Raw genomic sequence first — 18,228 nt, forward strand, 5'->3', positions numbered from 1 at the left:
CCAGCGCAGGGAAAGAACCAGAGCTTTCAGCCTTTAGTCTGTTCTTACCTTTTTTCCAGCGTCCCTGACCAAACCCTACCCCTGGACCTGCTGGGTAGAAAGGCATTGGTGTGTGTGTGTGCGTGTGTGTGTGTGTGTGTGTATTTTATACGTGTACGTACATTATTTATATATCTCTATATATCTATCTGTCTAACTTTCTCCAGTACGTGTCTGGTTCTTGGGTACAGATGGCAGTGGTATGCGTGTGTCTGTGTATCTCCAGTATGTGCCTGATTCCTCCTTTCGTTCCCGCAGCCAATGAGGTGCTTATTTTCCCACTTTATGGATGGGAGAAGGAGTAACCCGGGGCTATGTTGTGAGTTCCTGGCAGAGCTGACCCTACACCTTGGCGTTTCAGCCCCTGAGACCGTCAGGACTTTCTTAGTACAGGGTCTGGGCTCATCCACCCCAGGAACGTCCACCTTTAGCTCTGGAAACTTCACAGACTCACTTCCCTTCGCTTCAGCAGTGTCTCAGTGATCCTCTTGCTGACTCAGCCCTTTTCCACTCCCTTCGTTGGCTCCTTGCCTCTTTTCCAGGAGTCATTGCACCCAAGATGCTGCCACCTGACTCTCAGGACTGTCAGTCTTGGAGCTGGAGGTGGCGGTGACAGAGGGACTTGGGAAGGGATGACTTTCCTGGGCTCTTGTGCAGAGCTGCGGCCCTGCCCAGGCCTGGACTTTGTGGTTCTGGGTGGGAGGAAGGGCTTGGGTGAAATATCGGGCGCTGAAGTGAGATGAGAGTCTTTGTTCTTGGTGGTCCTAGTGTCCAGAAAGGCTTTTTTCCTCGATTATCTTGGAAACTGGCTTGGTGCCTTTGTAGTTTCCATTAGGTGGAACATTTAATTTTAGACTTGTTCATTTAGGTAAGCAGTGGGTCTGATTTCTTGACTGCCATGTGCTCTTGGCACTGTTCTAGGGGCTTTGTGAGCATACTGAATTCTGAGAATACTTCAGGGTAGGTGGTGATCCCATTTTACAGATGAAAAGTGAGTTGTAGAGGTGTTACATAATTTGGTCACACAGCCAGTAAGTGGCCGAATTGGGATTTTTTACCCCGGTAGTCTCATTTCAAAGCTCATGTGTTTGCTGGACCTTAAGAGTAACCTGTGATGCAGGGCACCTGGGTGCCTCAGTCGGTTAAGTATCGGACTCTTGATCTCAGCCCAGGTCTTGATTTCAGGGTCGTGAGTTCAAGCCCCGTGTTGGGCTCCACGCTGGGCGTGAAGCCTACTTCAACAACATTAAAAAAAAATCATCTGTGATGCTTGTTAAAAATACAGAGTCATGGGGCGCCTGGGTGGCGCAGTCGGTTAAGCGTCCGACTTCAGCCGGGTCACGGTCTCGCGGTCTGTGAGTTCGAGCCCCGCGTCAGGCTCTGGGCTGATGGCTCGGAGCCTGGAGCCTGTTTCCGATTCTGTGTCTCCCTCTCTCTCTGCCCCTCCCCCGTTCATGCTCTGTCTCTCTCTGTCCCAAAAATAAATAAAAAACGTTGAAAAAAAATTAAAAAAAAAAATACAGAGTCAAACCTCTGGAGATTTGTCTGGAGGGGTCCCAGGAATCTGTATTTTTAATACATGCATTGAGTAATTCTTACTGTAAGTCAGATTTGTGAAGCACCACCTTTTTTTTCATTAAAAACTTTTAAATGTTTATTTATTTTTGAGAGAGAGAGGGAGGGGCAAAGAAAGAGGGAGACACAGAATCTGAAACAGGCTCCGTGCTCTGAGCTGTCAGCACAGAGGCCGACACGAGGCTTGAACTCACGAACTGTGAGATCATGACCTGAGCCTAAGTTGGTTGCTTAACCGACTGAGTGGGAAGCACCACTTTCAGGGGCTTGTAGATTTTTGTTCTTGGAATTGAGATTATTTCTAAGGATTCTCGTTTTCTTTTTACTTACTGCTGTGCAATTTGCTACTCCGACATAGATCTGCTGTTGAGAGGGCATCAGGCTAACTAGCCATGCGGATCATTTCCCGATACTTTTGGCCAGGACCAGTAGGGTTTTTCCAGGCTGACATAATTAGGTCATTGAAGACCTTGCTTTAATCCCACTGGATCTCTGTTGTTCCAAAATTCTATTAGTTTCTGCTCAGAGTTTGGAGTTTTCATAAGGTTCCGGTTTGTTCCTGGATAGTTGCCCTGTAACAGAGATCTCCATCGTGGCGATGTCTCTGAGGATTCGGGAGCTTTAAAAGCCATGTTACTTCGCAGGTGCTCCCTCCACTGCGTTTCTCTTTCCCTTCGCTGGTTTCTGTGAAAGACTTGAGCAAATACCAAACAGGTTTGTCGTGATTTAGGTGGTGCCCCTGGGGCTTAGGATGGGCTGGAGAGTGGAGAGAAGGAGAGACTCAACCATGAATACGTTATCAAACAGATAGCCCAGGTCAGGTATGCCTAGCATTGAAGACACGGCAGTACTTTTAGTCCCACTGCTAATTCATGTGATTCCTCCTCAGCAGGATTACAAATAGTGGAAGACACAAAGTCAGCCATATCCTCTTACTTTACTCTCTTTATGTCCAATAAATGCTGCTTTCTAACTTAATGTCTTTGTAAACAGTGGATGTAGCTTGTGTGACTTGAAACGTTTTAATGTACTGAGGCGTGTTTTGTGGCGCAGGATATGATCTTCCCTGGTAAGTGTTCTGTGACTACTTGGGAAAAAGGTGTTTCCTGCTTTGCTGTCTGGCGTGTGGTATAAATGTCCGCTGAGTTGGCTGGTAGTGCTGTTCAGGTCTTAACTGCTTAGTGCTTTTCTGTTTACTTGTTCTATCCCTTATTGAAAAAGGGGGTCATTGAAACTTACAACTGTAATTGTTGGTCTGTTCATTTCTCCTTGTAGTTTTATCAGTTTTTGCTTCATGCAATTTGAAGCTCTGTTATTAAGTGCATAAACATTTGGAGTGTTTTTGTTGGATGAATTGACCCTTTCAGTCCCTGGTAATATTCTTTGCTCTGAAATCTACATGGTCTCATATTAATGTAGGCAATCCAGCTTTCAAAAAATTGTTGGATTGATATCCAGAATGTATACAGAACTACAACTCAAAATAGAAAACAGAAACAAATGATATGACTAAAATAGGCAAAGGACTTGAATAGACATTTCTCCGAAGATACACAAATGACCAATTAAGCACATGAAGATACTCAACGACACTAGTCATTAGGGAAATGCGAATCAAAATGACAAAAAACCCAGAAGTGGTGGCAACAGGATGTGGAGAAATTGGAACCCTTATTGCTGGTCAGAAAGTCGAGGGCACGGCTACGGCGGAAAACAGTATGGCAACTCCTCCAAAAATTAAATACACAATCACCATATGACCCAGCCATTCCAATTATGTATATGCCTGAAAAAAGTAGAAGCAGAGACTCAAACAATATGTTTGTACACCAATGTTCATGGTAGCATTATTCACAATAGCCAAAACGTGGAAGCAACCCAAGTGTCCATCGACAGATGAATGGATAAACAAAATGTGATACATACATAGAAATTATCTCGCTTTAAACAGGAAGGAAACTTTGACACATAGTACCACCTGGACGAAAGTTGAAGAAATAATGCTAAATGAAACAAGCCAGTCACAAAAGGACAAATACTGCACGATTTCTCTTACGTAAGGTTCCGAGAGTAGTTAAATTCATAGAGACAGACAGAATAGTGGTTGCCAGGGGCTGAGGAGGACGAATGGGGAATTAATGTTTAATGGGTATAGAGTTTCGTTTTGGGATGATAAACTTCTGGAGGTGGGTGGTGGTGATGGTAATATAACCGTGTGAATGTCCTTAATGCCACAAAAGTGTGCACTTAAAAGAGGTTAAAATGGGGGCTCCTGGGTGGCTCAGTCGGTTGAGCATCTGACTTCGGCTCAGGTCACAATCCCATAGTTCGTGAGTTCGAGCCCCACATCGGGCTCTGTGCCGACAGCTCGGAGCCTGGCGCCTGCTTCGGATTCTGTGTCTCCCTTTCTCTCTCTGCCCCTCCCCTGCTCACGTTCTGTCTCTCTCTCTCAAAAATAAATAAACATTAACAAAAAATTAAAAAAAAGGTTAAAATGGTAAATTTCATGTTGTATATGTTTTACCACAATTTGAAAATAGATAGTGTTCAAAAAATTAGTGTTTACTTGGTGTATTTCTTTATATTCTTTTACTTTTAAATTATTTGTGCCTTCGTATTTAAAGTGGGTTCTTGTAAGCAACGTATAGGTAGGTTTTGCATTTTGTAAAATTCAATTTTGTAATCTCTGCCTTTTAATTGGGATATTTAGAATATTTATACTTAATACGATTATTAGTATAGTTGGGCTTAACTGTTATCTTGCTATTTGTTTTCAGTTTGCCCAATATTCTTTGTTCCCATTTCCTTTTTCCTCTGGTCTCTTTGGGGTTGAGTAATTTTTTTGGTTTCATTTTGTTCACTTTGCCTCGTTTATTTGCTATAACTCTTTTTTGTTTGTTTTTTAGCAGTTGCCTTAAGCTTCATAGTATGAGTCTTTAACCTGGCACAGTCTATCATCAAATGGTATTATACCACTTTACATATAGTATAAGAACCTCACAATAGTATACATTTATTACTTTCCTCCTGGACTTTGTATTGTTACCACACATTTCACTTGTACGTGTGTTATAAATCCCATAATACATCGTTATTATTATTTTTTTAAATTGTTTATTTTTGAGAGAGAGAGAGAGAGAACTCATGTGCATGAGCAGAAGAGGAGCAGAGAGAGAGGGAGACAGAGGATCCGAAGTGGGCTCTGTGCTGACAGCAGGGAGCCTGGTGTGGGGCTTGAACTCAAGAGCTGTGAGATCATGACCTGAGCCAAAGTTGGGCGCTTAGCCAACTGAGCCACTCAGGTGCCCCACATTGTGATGATTTTTGCTGTAAACAGCCAATTATTTTGTAAAGAGATCAAAAAGAAAAAAATATATATTTACTTACATGTTTATCATTTCTGGTGTTTTTCATCCCTCTGTGTAAATCCATTTTGTTTCAGAGTCTGTCTCATTTTACTATTTCTTGCAGTGCTGGTCTGCAGGTGATGAATTCTTTCAGCTTTTGGATGCCTAAGAGAGTCTTTATTTTGCCTTTGGTATTGAAAGGCATTTTCCCTGGGTATAGGATTCTTAATTGACTCGTACTTTCAGCATTTTTAAAGATGTGGTTCCAGTGTCTTCCGGCTTGCATTATTTCAAATGAATAATCTGTCGTGTCTCTGATTTTCGGGCTTCCATTCCTGATGTGCCCTTTTTCCTTCTGGCAGCTTTTCTTCTATTGCTGGTTTTGAACAATTTAATTATGATATGCCTTGGTGTGCTTTTCTTCAGGTTTATTGTTCTTGGGTCAGCTGAGTTTTTGGGATCTGTGGGTTTGTATAGATTTTGTCAAATTTGGAGAGCCGAGTTAATTCTTCAGACACTTTCTGTGTTCTCCTTTCTCTCTCTCCTTTGGGGACTCCAGTTACAAGTATTTAGGATGCCTGAAGTTGTTGCACAGCTCTCTGATGCTTCCTTCATTTTCTTCCCCGGTCTTTTTATTTTTCTCTTTGTGGTGGTTTTGGATAGTTCGTATTGTCGCTTCTTCAGGTTTATCAAGCTTTTGTCATTTGCCTCATCTGTTGCTACGTTTGCCCGGTATACTTTTTATCTCAGACATCATAGTTTCCATCTCTGCAACTCAGTTTTTTCCTTTAGCTTCCTGAATATATGGAACATGGTTATAGTGGCCATTTTAATGTCATTTTCTGCTAATTCTGTTATCTATATATATTTTTTAAGTTTCTTTATTTTGAGAGAGAGTGAGAGAGAATGCAAACGAGTAGGGGAGGGGCAGAGAGAGAGAGAGAGAGAGAATCCCACGCGAGCTCTGTGCTGTCAGCTTGAAACATGATGCGGGGCTCAATCCCACAAACCATGAGATCATGACCTGAGCCAAAATAAAGGGTCGGACACTCAACTGACTGAGCCACCCAGGCGTCCCTGTTATCTGTATTTCTGAGTGTTTCTGTTAATGGAAAAGCATTCTTGCTTCTTTGTATGGTAATTTTTGATTGATGTCAGATGTTGAGAATTTTATGGATGCTGGATATTTCTGTATTTCTATAAATATTCTTGGCATTGTTTTGGGACACTGTTAAGTTACTTGGAAACAGTTTCATCCTTTAAAGACTCGCTCTTAATTTTGTCATGTGGGATCAGAACAAGGCAGTACCTTCTTCATGCTAGGTTTTCCACTTTGGCTGAGACAGAAATTATTCTTGGCTCAACTTTGGGTCCAAGGATCGTTCCCTCTGATCCTGATCTGTACTACGCAGCCAAAAAGTGGAGGGGGACCCTTCATAGATTTCCAGAGCTCTCCCTTTGTGTAGCTATCTCCTCTCTGGTTTTAGTTCCTATAAAGTCTGGCTGCCTTGACCTCCCTGGACTCCCACCTTGCTTTCCCCACCCCGGGGAGATTGTCGGCCTCCAAGACTGGCAGGCCTGGGTACTTTCTCCCTGCATCGTGGCCTGAAACCCCTTTCTGGGCAGTGAGCTAGGGCAGTTGTTCCTCCCTCTCAGAAATCACTTTCCCGAAATGCCTGATGCCCATTGTCTGAAAAATCATGGTTTTATTTATTTTGTCTGGCTTTTTGGTTGGTTGAGGCAGGAGAGAAATCTAGTCCCTGTTCCCATGTGTCGGCCAAGAGCAGGTGCCCTTTGCGGTCAGCTCTCATCGAGCGCCTTGTGTGTGCTAGGCACTGACCCAGTGCTGGGTTGCAGACCTGACTGACACACGGGCTGTGTGGGCTGTGCCCTTGGGGAGCTCACAGTCTGGCTGAGCCCTGTATCCTAAATGCTGGGCGGTACTTCCAGAACACTATGGGAGGGTGGGAGAAGGAGCTGGCATTTGAAGGCTGGACAGGCATTTTCAAGCTGGAGGAGGCAGAGGACAGAGTATTCCAGGCAGAAGAGCAGGAGGAGCAAAGGCTGGATGGCAGGGCTGGGAACGCCTTGGGGGCAGAGTCCCCGTCCCACTCATCTTTATACAGGTGCACAGTGTGTGTCAAGTGATTGGAAGCCTGTTGCCTGTCCTGGGGCCAGTGGGTAGAACAGAGAGTTGGGGCAGGGTGAGCAGCCCATGAGGGAGTGGAGGGCGATCTAGATGAAAAGGGAGGTTTGGGATCAGTTGATCTAGGACCGTGCCTGTCAAGCCAAGGAGCACAAGATTTTGAATATAATACCAAAGCACTGGGGAGCTATGGAAGGTTTAAGCAGGGATGTGAGTGCCCTGACTGGCTGTGTCCTTTAGAGATTACTGGGGTATGTGGGAGAGGGCTGGCGAGGTTGAAGTCTGTTAGAACCAGGTGGGCAGCTGCTGGAGAGGCTGGCTCGGAGTGGGCATTCTGCCAGAGGATGAAAATGAGTGCAGAGCCCAGGGCAGCCGCTGATAAGGCGTTGCCTATTTGGTAATGGCCTTTGCTTGTTTGATAATGACCTTCGAGGAGCCCTGCCTGAGTCGAGAGCAGATATGAGGAGGCTCTGGCCTAGTTTCTCTTTTCCTGTGGCTACCCTGTTGCCCTCGGCACACCTGCCCGCCTTGGGGTGCGTGGGGGGGGGGGGGGCACCGAGAAGTTCATAGTGTCAGACGTCATCGGCAGAGGTAGGGTCTACAGGTGTCTCACCTTCTACCAGCCTAGGATGGCCCCAAACCGGTAAGAACAGCGAGTTTCATTGCCTTGGACTTTGAATAGACAAACCTCGAGGGGCCTCATACAGACTCCTGGATATGTGTCCTGAGTGTGCCTTTGCCTTGACCTCAATCCTGACCCTTCCTAAACGGATGATTGAAGCTGCCAGCTCAGCTTGCTCCGTGCAGATTAGCCAGTGTCGGGTGTGGGGAGGCCGACAGCTGCAGGCTAAGCACCTTCCTGAATCACCTGAACAGTTGGGGCAGAGGAAGAAGGAAATGGCAGGTGGGTGTGGACGGTTTTCTTTTCACTGAGCCGTGGGCCAGAGAAGGAAGAGGCTTTGCAGAGTGTCTGGGTTGGGTTTCACTGTTGAGAAATTTCCAGAATGGGCTACTTGTCAAGTAACCTGTTTCTTGGCCACCATACTGACTGAAGCGGAACATTATTGATCTGAGTCACATCCAGCCATTGGATTTATGTTGTGCCGTTGATTGATGGCGTCTCTGGAGGAATCTTAAGTTCCCCCTCCTCAGTGTCCAGGCAGGGAACGGGCCATGTGGGAGCTCAGCCCTGGTGATGAAGATCCTGACCGCTCGTTGAGCCTGGCCTGAGAGCCGGGCATTAGACTTCCCGGGCAGTGATTCATTTCATCCTCGTCAAAACCCTGTCTTCTAGAAGAAACTGAGGTATAGAGAGGTGCAGTAGCCTGCCCAAGGTCTCTAGCCAGTAGTGACCGAGGGCTCAGGGCTGTGTGTCTTCCAGAGCCGTTAGCCACTGGGCTTTCCCTGCAGGGCCGAGGCCCGAAGGAGGTAGTGTTCCCAGTGCCATCGGGAGAGACCAGGCCCTGTTCTTTAGAAGTCGAATCGAAAGGCATCAGTAATAACGATCACTTAGTAAGTTTGTCCCCGGGGCCGGGCACTGCGTTCCAGGGACATGCGCTTGACCGAGAGGCGGTGGAGTGCGGCGGTGGGGGGGACGGGCCGTAAAGCCAGACCCCCCCCAGTGACACTCAGGCTCTACCATTTCCTCGTTGTGAGACTGATCAAGCACGAGACTCCTTCGACGCAGGTGTCTTGTCTGTAAAGCGAGAAAAGCCGAGGGGGACACAGCCGTGAAGGTGCGTTGTGAGGATCATACGAGCTGCTGCGCGCAGAGCGCCTAGAACACTGCCCTGTACCTCGCAAGTGCTCTGCACGCCATCCGTGGGGACTGTCCTCCTTCCTCTTGTGCTGGTGGGACAGTGAGGCTTGGGGAGGGGCACTGAGCAAAGCCTGGTTCCGCCCCTGCCCCCAAGGAGTTCCCAGCTGAATGACCCTGGCTTTGCCCTTGCCTTCCCCGGGGCCGGAAAGTCCTTTCCCGTGCCTTCCCCATCCTGCGAATGCCTGCCTGTCCTTCAGATGTCAGCTCTCCTCTGGGAAGCATTTCTTGCTCTTTCTCCCAAAGTGTTCATCCTGCTCTCTTCCTCCCTCCCTCTGCCCTGCTGCTGAGATATCACAGCTGCAACAGAGTGGAGGAGGGGGGCTTGGGCATAGGTGAGGGATGAGGGCAGGGCTTTTCAAAATGTGCTCTGGGAAGGTGCCCTGAGGGCCCCCTTGAGGCTTTGGGGGAGACCAGCTGGGAGAGTAGGGCTCTCCCCCTCCCCCTTCCGGGAGGAGCATGGCTTCCGGGATCTGTTCTGTGCCCCGGGGGCTTGGGGGAATGTTTTAAAGGGGAACAACTTTGGAAATTTGGAAAACTAGCAAAGCAACAGGGTGCACCGGGCAAGTGGGAAAAGAGGATGGAAGTGGAGGTCCTGACAGCTGGAGGGATGGGGACCAGGGAGGGAGGGGATGGCTGGCTTTCAGGGAAGCTGGAGGGCGGAGGGCGCTGGAAGCGGTGCTTCCAAAAATTAATCCAAAGGTGCCCGGATCAAAACACTCTGGAGCAATGACCAGATACAACCTGGTGATTGGACATCACAGGTGTCTCGGGTGGCCTGGAAGATCGGGAGCGAGGGCGCGAAGCTGAGGGCATGATGGAAATGGGGGTCAGGCAGAGAGTGTGGTTTGGGGAGGGAAAAAGGTGACGGTTGAGGTAGTCACTCCTGGAATGCCGTTGAGGAATGCTGTTGAGGGGAATATGCCCCGCAGGCATGGGAAGGGTCCCTTTAGGGGACAGGCTGGGTCATCCAGGGACTTTACGTAACCAGGGGCTCCACATCCTGCTGTCTGGCTCAGGCTCCATAGGTTGTCCCCTGCTGATGGACAGCCCCCCCACCCCGCCGGCCACTTAGCCCGTAGAGGCAGTTCGCAGAAGTCTTGGGCCACTCTGGAGTGCCCCCTGCGTCTGGCACAGTAAATGGGCTCATTTCCTGGATCTTCTCACTTAGGGGCCTGCCTCTGGGAAAAGGGGGTCAGATAGAGTTATTCAGTAGACCCGAGGAGCATGTGGTTGTTACATAAATACTATGTAAAGATGACAATTGCCTTCCGAAAGCCTCGTCCTGAGAGGTTGTATATCCCTCCGTTGATGTACAGGTGCACTTATATTTGAGGATCTTTGTTCAGATTGGTTTGGAGCCTGTTTCCGAAAGCCACATCCTTAGCTTTCCTGGGGACCTGCCCTCCCTCCTGAGCCTAGCTGGGTATCTGGCCAGGTTGTCAGGCAGCATTTTCCAAAAGTAAGGTGTGAGCGTGTGAATTAATGCTACCGAACGCCTGCCTGGTGGTTTTTCTGGCACCTCTAGCAGTGATCTCGCTGAATTCTCTTTAAGTCCTTACAACAGCTCATGATGTTGGTAGCGTTAGCCCCATTTCACCAGTGAGAAACAGTAAGAAAGGCGGAATAATTTGCCAAGGTCATACAGCTAGTAAAAGGTCAAGCTGGGACTTCAGTCCAGGAATATTTGGTTCTTAAGCCCTGAACTCTTTCCACTTCCCTTCATGCTGTCGTAACTATTTAGCACTGGGGGGTGGGGAGGAGTTCCCAACCCCAGAAATTCCTTAGAAAGAGAGAAGACTTAAGAAGGCTCCCTTCTGGTGCTTACGTACCAACTTTTCAAATTGAAGGAAAGGTCAGTTCGATGGTGCTTTGGGCCAGGTGAGCGGTGCCTGATGGTTTGATCTGTTTTTATTAAGTCCTGTGGGAAGTCAAGTGACTGAATGGTCTGATACTTGGGTGAGCGGCTAGAATCATTCTAGGAAAAGAAAACTAGATCAGGTCAACAAATATATCCTCATTAAGCTGCAGGAATAGGAAGGTTTCTAAGGCAACCGCAGGTGTTTTTGCCACGAGGGGTGGGATGGGGCCAGGCCTCTCTAACTCAGGCATAGGGAACTGCACAGGTTGCTATGGTAACTACTTGCTACTTGTGGGAAATGTACAAGAAGCCCACGGCCTTTACAAGGCTCCCTGCAGGGTGATTTTGGGCTTGAAGTAGCTTGCAAGTCAGTGTGGTGTGGGAGCGGTGAGGAGGGGAGCGACTGGAACCTGTGCTTTATCTCCAGCCAGGAGCCGGGAAATCCAGAGGCACCCTGCCCAGTCACAGTCTGGGCCCCGATTCAGTTATGGCAGTCATTTTGCTTGACTCGATATTGAGCTCCAGGGGCGTCAGGAGGCGCCCGAATCATCGGATTACCCCCAAGAGGCAGAATAAATAACATTTGTTCAGTGCTCTGGAGCTCGCAAAGCCATCTCGGGGCCGTGTGCTCATCTGAGGCACAAAACCCCTACGATAGGATTATCGTCACAGGGCCCATTTTCCAGGTAAGGAAACTGAGGTGAAGAGACTTGATCAGGATCACACAGCTCCAGGGTTGTGGAGCCAAAGCGCAGACCCTGGGCATCAGTCCACATTCCGTGCTTTTCTCTGCATCCTGTTGGGGGAATGCTGGCATTAACTGTTCAAACAGAGACAAGGGGCGGAAGAGGCACCAGGCAGCTCCAAGGTTGGCATACCTTGTTCTGATCTGAGCTCAGAAAATACTGCATTTTGCTTTACTTTTTTTTTTTTTTTTTTTTTTTTTTTTAGTTTATTTTTGAGAGAGGTGGTAGGGGCAGAGAGTGACAGGGAGAGAGAGAATCCCAAGCAGGCTGGGCACTGACAGCGCAGGGCTCGAACTCACAAAGATCGTGAGATGGTGACCAGAGCTGAAACCAAGAGTCGGATGCTTAACTGACTGAGCCATCCAGGTGCCCCTCTACTTTCTTTTTTTTTTTTTTAAGTTTATTTATTTTGAGAGAAATAGCGAGCGAGAGCGCCCGTATGAGTGCATACGTGCACAGGTGAGCGGCGGAGGGGCAGAGAGAGAATCCCAAGCAGGCTCCAGGCTGACAGCCTGGAGCCTGACATGGGGCTCGAACTCCCGAACTGTGAGGCCATGACCACAGCCGAAATCAAGAATCAGGATGCCTAACCGACTTTTTTAAGGCAGCCTTACTTTTTTTTTTTTTTTTTTTTTTTTAGCGTTTACCCTTGGAAAGGATCTGATATCAGTTGAAACTATTTGTTTTTGAGCTGAACAGTCCTGGCAAAGATGGAGATTGAGCAAGAGCCACCAGCGCGTTGTCCCCCTCTCTCCCCCATCAAGGACAGATCTGGAAGGCGGCCCTGAATTTGAACCCTTCCCGGCACCCTTCTCCCTCGAGACATCCTCAGCCCCCTCCACCCCACCCCAGGGAGCAGCGGGAAAGGGCACTTCCTCTGGCCTCCACCCCCCGGGGTGTCATGTAGTCACCTTTGGGCCTCGCTATCCTCGCTAGATCGTGTTCCTCTTGTTCCGGATGTGTGAGATCGATGTAGCCAAGATATCAAGTGATGGAAAGAAGGCGACACCGAGAGATGCAGGGCCAGTGGCCGGAGACTTTGTTTCCCCTCCTGGTTGCGTGCGTACTACCCGGGCCCCGGGGCCGTCCCCTTGCTACTGGTGGCTGCTCCAGCCTCGTCGGCCCCCATTCTCAGCGCTTGGTGGCAAAAGGTGGGCCCAGGGTGCCCGTGCAGTGCCCTTGTCACCTCATCCCCCTGTCCTCCCTGCTTTTCTGTGGCATCTGTCCTCCGGGCACGTGTCTCTTGTGGAGGGACCCACCCGGCGTTTCGTCGTTTTACAACTTTTGTGTTGGCTACTGGAATTTTAAAAAGGGAGAGGTGTCCCTTGCATCTGCATTCCTGGCTTCCCCGGGAGACCTGGCAGCTCTGGGCCGCCCTCCTTCCTGCAGGAGGTGCCTGCGCTGGGCTGGCCCCTGACGCCAGTGCCTGCCTGGCCCTGGGTGGGTGCCCGAGTTCATGAGCTCGGGTGTAGGTGAGAGCTGCGGAGGAGACAAAACAGAACAAAACAAAAAGTTTTTCTTCCTTTTTATTAGCAAGGAAACAGTGACTTTTTCTCTCCTCGCGGAGGGAACGCAGATTAGCACATGCCTTGCCTTTCCCACTTTGTTCCCAGTCTGATTCCCTTTGAGTCGATGGTGTCATCCCCCAAACAGAGGTGTTATCTCGCTGTACTTGTGAATGCTGTAGAGCCACCTGCCTGTGCCTCCAGCCTTCTCCTCTCCTCTCTCCGCTGTGTGGGTCTACAGCGGCTCCTTACAAGGGCCCTGCTGTCACCTGCCCTTGGCCCTCTGGCTCCTGTCCCAACACCAGCTGCCCCCCTTCAGTGAGGACTTGCAGGCCTCTGACACCCCCGCCCCTCAGAGCCGTCCACCTTTCCCCTCCTCACTCCACTGGTCCCCACCTGTGCTACGGCCCCTTGTCCCTGCATTCACCGTGATGGGTTCTCAAGGTTTTTGCTTTTTAAAACTGAATCGAGGGGCACCTGGGTGGCTCAGTCGGTTAAGCGTCGACTCTTGTTTTCGGCTCAGGTCATGATCTCACAGTTTCGTGAGTTCCAGCCCTGCATCAGGCTCTGTGCTGGCAGCGCTGAGCCTGCTTAGGATCCTCTCTGCCCTTCCCCTGCCCACGCTGTCTCTGTCTCTCTCAAAAATAAATAAATAAAAACTGAATTGCGTCGAGGGGAGTTGGCCTCAGATTTTTTTTTTTTAATGTTTATTTATTTTTGAGACAGAAACAGAGCATGAACAGGGGAGGGGCAGAGAGAGAGGGAGACACAGAATCCGAAACAGGCTCCAGGCTCTGAACTGTCAGCACAGAGCCCGACACGGGGTTCGAACCCACGAACTGTGAGATCATGACCTGAGCCGAAGTCAGACGCTTAACTGACTGAGCCACCCAGGTGCCCTGGCCTCAGTTTTATATGTTGGGGTTGTGCCTGGTGCATAGTAAAAACTCAGAGTTTATTTGCACCCCTCTTCCCCCAATCATCCTTCCTCCTTTTAGTTGGGGTCTTGTGCAGCTCTTGGCGGGTAGTAACTGCTCCGTAAACATTTGCTCAGTGAAGGCATAGAGAGATGAAGGAAGGCGTGGTAAAGGGAAGTAGTCCTGTTCTCGAATCTCCACATCTTGCATATGACTGTCTGCCAGCTGACTGACCTGTCCTCTCCCTCCCTGCCGTGGTCTGTTTTTTCTGGAAGCCCTGCTGTGAGCTATCAGTGGGCCAGGGTCTGTGCCAGGCACTGGGGAGACACAGGTGAACAAGACCATCCCCCTGCCTTCAAGGGGGCCCGTGTCTTTTCCCCTGTCCCCTCCTGCAGACCCCACCTGAGAAGTACCCAGCATCCTCCTGGGCAACTTGGCCAGCAGAAGGGGGTCTGAGTCAGGGCCTGGGGTGCTGAGGGGCGTGGTGATTGCACTTGTCAGGCTCGAGAAGCAAAGCCCGTGGACCGGGGGTCCCCAGATGACTTCTCCATAATGTCCCGGTTGTCTGCGTTGTAACATCCCTGATCACAGCTGCTTTGAGGAGTGCCGGTTTGGATTTTCCTGGCGGTGGGTGCCCAGGCTTCAGGGGCACCTGCTTTGTGGGCCTTGGGCAGAATGTCCTGTTCGCCCCTCCTTTTCCAAATTCTGAACCCAGAGAAGTGCTTGCTGTGTTCAGCCTCACCGGGTGGCCCTGAGAATCAGGGGGTGGCTCTGTGACTTCTGAAAGGCCTCGGGAGCTTCCAAGGGCAGGGGAAGCCACGATAAATCCCTACAAGATTACACTTGCCAGCCCAGGCCTGAGCTGTTGTCGGAGGGCGGGGTCGTGAGCCACCTCTGTCCCGGAGGTGGGGACCCAGGATGGGCCTGGATAATTGGCGTGCTCGCGTGGGATTGTAATCTCTGCATCTCGGGCAGCCTTATAACTAAAGCATCTTCGTGGCTCTCCTGCAGAGGGCAGGGCAGGTGGGGCAGAGGTGCTTGTGATGTTACAGCAGCAGGGGTGGAAGGAGACTTGGGCCTCCCGTGGTGTGACCCCAACAGCTTATAGGACCTTGGGTAATACCCTGTTTGTTTCTGGGCTTCCTTTCATCTCTGAAATAGGGATAATTAAGCCTCATGTTTGCTTTAGTTACTGGAGTGATTATATAAACTAATGGCAGAGTTGGCTAAGGGGCCTGTTCTGAAGCCCGCAGTGAAATGGCATCGACACAGGAGAGTGGTCTTTTGCAACCACGGGGCTGAGATGTTTCTTTTTCTGGGTATGCGGGCGGTCATCTTTCCCGGTCGGGGAGCGGCCGGGATAGTCATCACAGACAGGAGCCAGAACACTCTCCCGTCCCTTTGATCTTCCGAGTTCAAGAAGGTGCACGCGAAGGTGCCTACCTGGGAGGGAAGTGGGGGCAACCTTGGCACCTAGGAGCACCCCCCCTGGGGATGGGGCGTCCCAGGCAGGGACAGTGCCGGGAGAGCGTGGTCTCTGAAGAGATCTGTGCTTCATTCATGGCCCACTTTGGGGAGAATTCCCGCTGTCTGCAAGACGGCGATTTTCCGGGTCACCAGCTAGATGTTACAGGGATTTGTGTTGCAGGGATTTCAAGGCCATCAGAGCCAGGTGTGGGGCTTTAGATGGCAGAGAAAAATTGTCACGTGGAGTGGCCACACACCTCCGTGCACCGCAGCTAATTTTATTTCTTGATTGTCCACCATTCTTAACACAGCAGAGTCCCCTTTCTTGCTAAGTGTCTACAGTAGCTTCCCGCCAAACTTTGATGACCGGTGACATCCTCGGTGCCGTGGCCGTCCCCGTCCCTGGTGAAAGCAGCAGTGGCCTCGTGCAGGTTGTAGCAACATCAGGCCCCTCTTTGTGCGACCCGGGGAGGGGACTGGGCCACTCTGCTTTCACGGACGTCCATCGAACGCCCACGCTCACTGCCGGTTCAAGGATGGACACTAGATACACGGAGGTATCGAGAGCTCTGTGTCAGCCCCAGCAGGAAAACAGTTCAGAAGGTTATAAAATACTGGAATGTTTGACAAAGGTTTTGTTTTGGTGGCTTTTCTCTAATCAAATCATTTCCCTTTTTGTGGTGGGGGGGGGGAACAGGAAAAGTGGTCGGTGAAGGCAAGCCCATCGAGGAAGCCAGTCTCCTGGGGTGGCTGTAGGGTGGCTTCTGTGTCAGTGCCTCCCAGTCAGGCCGGCTCCCAGTGCTTTCTGGGCCTCCAGCCCAGCACAGACCCTCCCCCTCGACGTACCCCCCCCACTTGGCCTCTGCGTCTTGTGGGTCTCCTGGCCTCTGGAAGCCTGACAGTGCAGCAGGCATGCGCTGTATGAATCTCCCCGTGGACGTGGCCTTGCCTGGACTCTTCTGGAGAGCGTTAGCCCCCTTGTTCTGCTGGTTGGTCTTGAGACCGTGGTGGCTGCTTCTGATGCTGCCTCACTGGGCCCATGGCCACGGGGCTGCAAACCTGGAGCCTCAGTCCCCGGGCTGAAGACCCCTGTCTCCTGCCTGGCCCCACCGTGCCTATACGAGCCAAGCCCTAGGCGCCCGAGGGAGGTGCGTTTCGGGTCCTGGCAGAGGTCCCTCCGTAGAAACAACACAGGAGATTGAGCCCTGCGTTCTCATCGTGCCTCCGCGTGGACCCGTTGACAAATCCCTTCCTCTCCAGGGTCTTTGCTTTTCCTCTGTCAGGTGAGGCTGGGCCCGCCTGAGTTCCCTCAGAGGGAGGGGAAAGCAAGGCAACAGGTGCCAAACTGGTTTGACCCTGGGTAGCTCAGTTAAAATGAAAACTCCGTTAAAATTCATTTAAGAGCCCTGGAGAGTTCTGGGTCTGGGAGAAGACTTGGAACTCAGGCTTTTGTGAGGCACGTGGTGCGAAGTCCCGGACTGGGGAGGGCACTGCCCCAGTCACTCACCCAGCTGTGTGACCTCGGGTGAGTTACTTCTCCTCTCCGAGCCTCCTCCGTGAGGTCGGGTGACAGTGGTACTCACTGTGGTCAGGGTCCTTGTAACGGCAGGCATTTGTGGAGTGTGCACTGAGTGCCAGGCATGGACGGAGAAAACTAAGGCACCGAGAGGCTCCTAAGTAGCAGGGAAGGAATCACACCCAGGCAGCCTGACTGCAGAATCCGTTCTCCTAACCGCTAGGCCAGTGGCTCTCCAAGTGTGTTTCCGGGGCCTCTGGGGGTCTTTGAGACCCTTGCAGGCTGCCTGTGAGATCAGGATGATTCTCATGAGCTAAGACCTTTTCCTTTTTACTGTGTTTCTCGCGTGAGTATACAGTGGGGTTTTCGGAGGGTACATGGCACGTGATCGCATGATTGTTCTAGTGGCTAATGGAATACGAGGGCTTGCATATTTTTTTTTTTTTTTTAATATTTATCTTTGGGAGAGCGCAAGCAGGGGAGAGGTAGAGAAAGGGGGACAAAGGATCCGAAGCAGGCTCTGTGCTGACAGGCTGACAGCAGCGAGCCTGATGCGGGGCTCCAACTCACAAACTGCGAGATCGTGACCCGAGCCGAAGTCGGGCGCTCAACCGACTGAGCCACCCAGGGGGCCCTGCGTCTTCTTGTATTTGAGAAATGTCTCTCCCTGGCCACCATGAACAGGTGTTTCCGTCTAGACAACCTTCTCATCTTAAGAAGATTATAAAACCCCTATGTTATATAAGCAGCATGTTTACAGAAATGACTCTTCACCCAGAAGAATCCCCTTGAGATCCGTTCACGTTGTATACGTCAATTCGCTCCTTTTTACTGGAGAGTAGCACATAACTAGTGCAGCCGTACCACAGATCGTCTGATCGTTTACTAATTGGGTTGTTTCCCATTGGGTTGTTTCCAAGCCCAGGCTGTTCCACTTAAAGCTTCTAGGAACATTAAAAAAAATAAATAAATGAAAAAAACGGCTCGCTTTTAATACCTAATATGGTCAGTACCGACACCTAAACTCCACACAGGGGAACCTTCTTCGGGTTCCTCCATAATGTTCGGGGTGGGAGGTGTCCTGAGACCAAGAGCTGTACGCGACCTGTTGCTCGAGGCCACGTTACCTTGTGTGGGACACGGAGCGCGACACCCGCCGAGTGAAGTGGTTGGGGGAGGGTTACTCTGCTCGGGGCTCCCCCGGTGGGTGCACGGGATCCCCCTGTGTGGAGGAATGAAGCCTGCACCCGCTGGGGCCTCCGCACATGCCCTGCTGACCTTGCCGGAGGTGTG

General features: G+C 50.4%; 1 protein-coding gene across 1 annotated transcript in view; it reads left to right on the top strand.

Annotated features, from left to right (window-relative positions):
* Positions 1–1,558: 1,558 nt before the first annotated feature.
* VPS37C (VPS37C subunit of ESCRT-I) overlaps positions 1,559–18,228 on the top strand; it is a 26,187-nt gene continuing 9,517 nt past the window's right edge. Inside the window, exon 1 of the mRNA XM_049645441.1 lies at positions 1,559–2,328. The gene's annotated coding sequence lies outside the window, so the exon portion shown is untranslated. The remainder of the gene's footprint in view (positions 2,329–18,228) is intronic.

This window comes from Panthera uncia, chromosome D1 (assembly GCF_023721935.1).
Source record: "Panthera uncia isolate 11264 chromosome D1, Puncia_PCG_1.0, whole genome shotgun sequence".
In the NCBI taxonomy this organism is placed as follows: domain Eukaryota; kingdom Metazoa; phylum Chordata; class Mammalia; order Carnivora; family Felidae; genus Panthera; species Panthera uncia.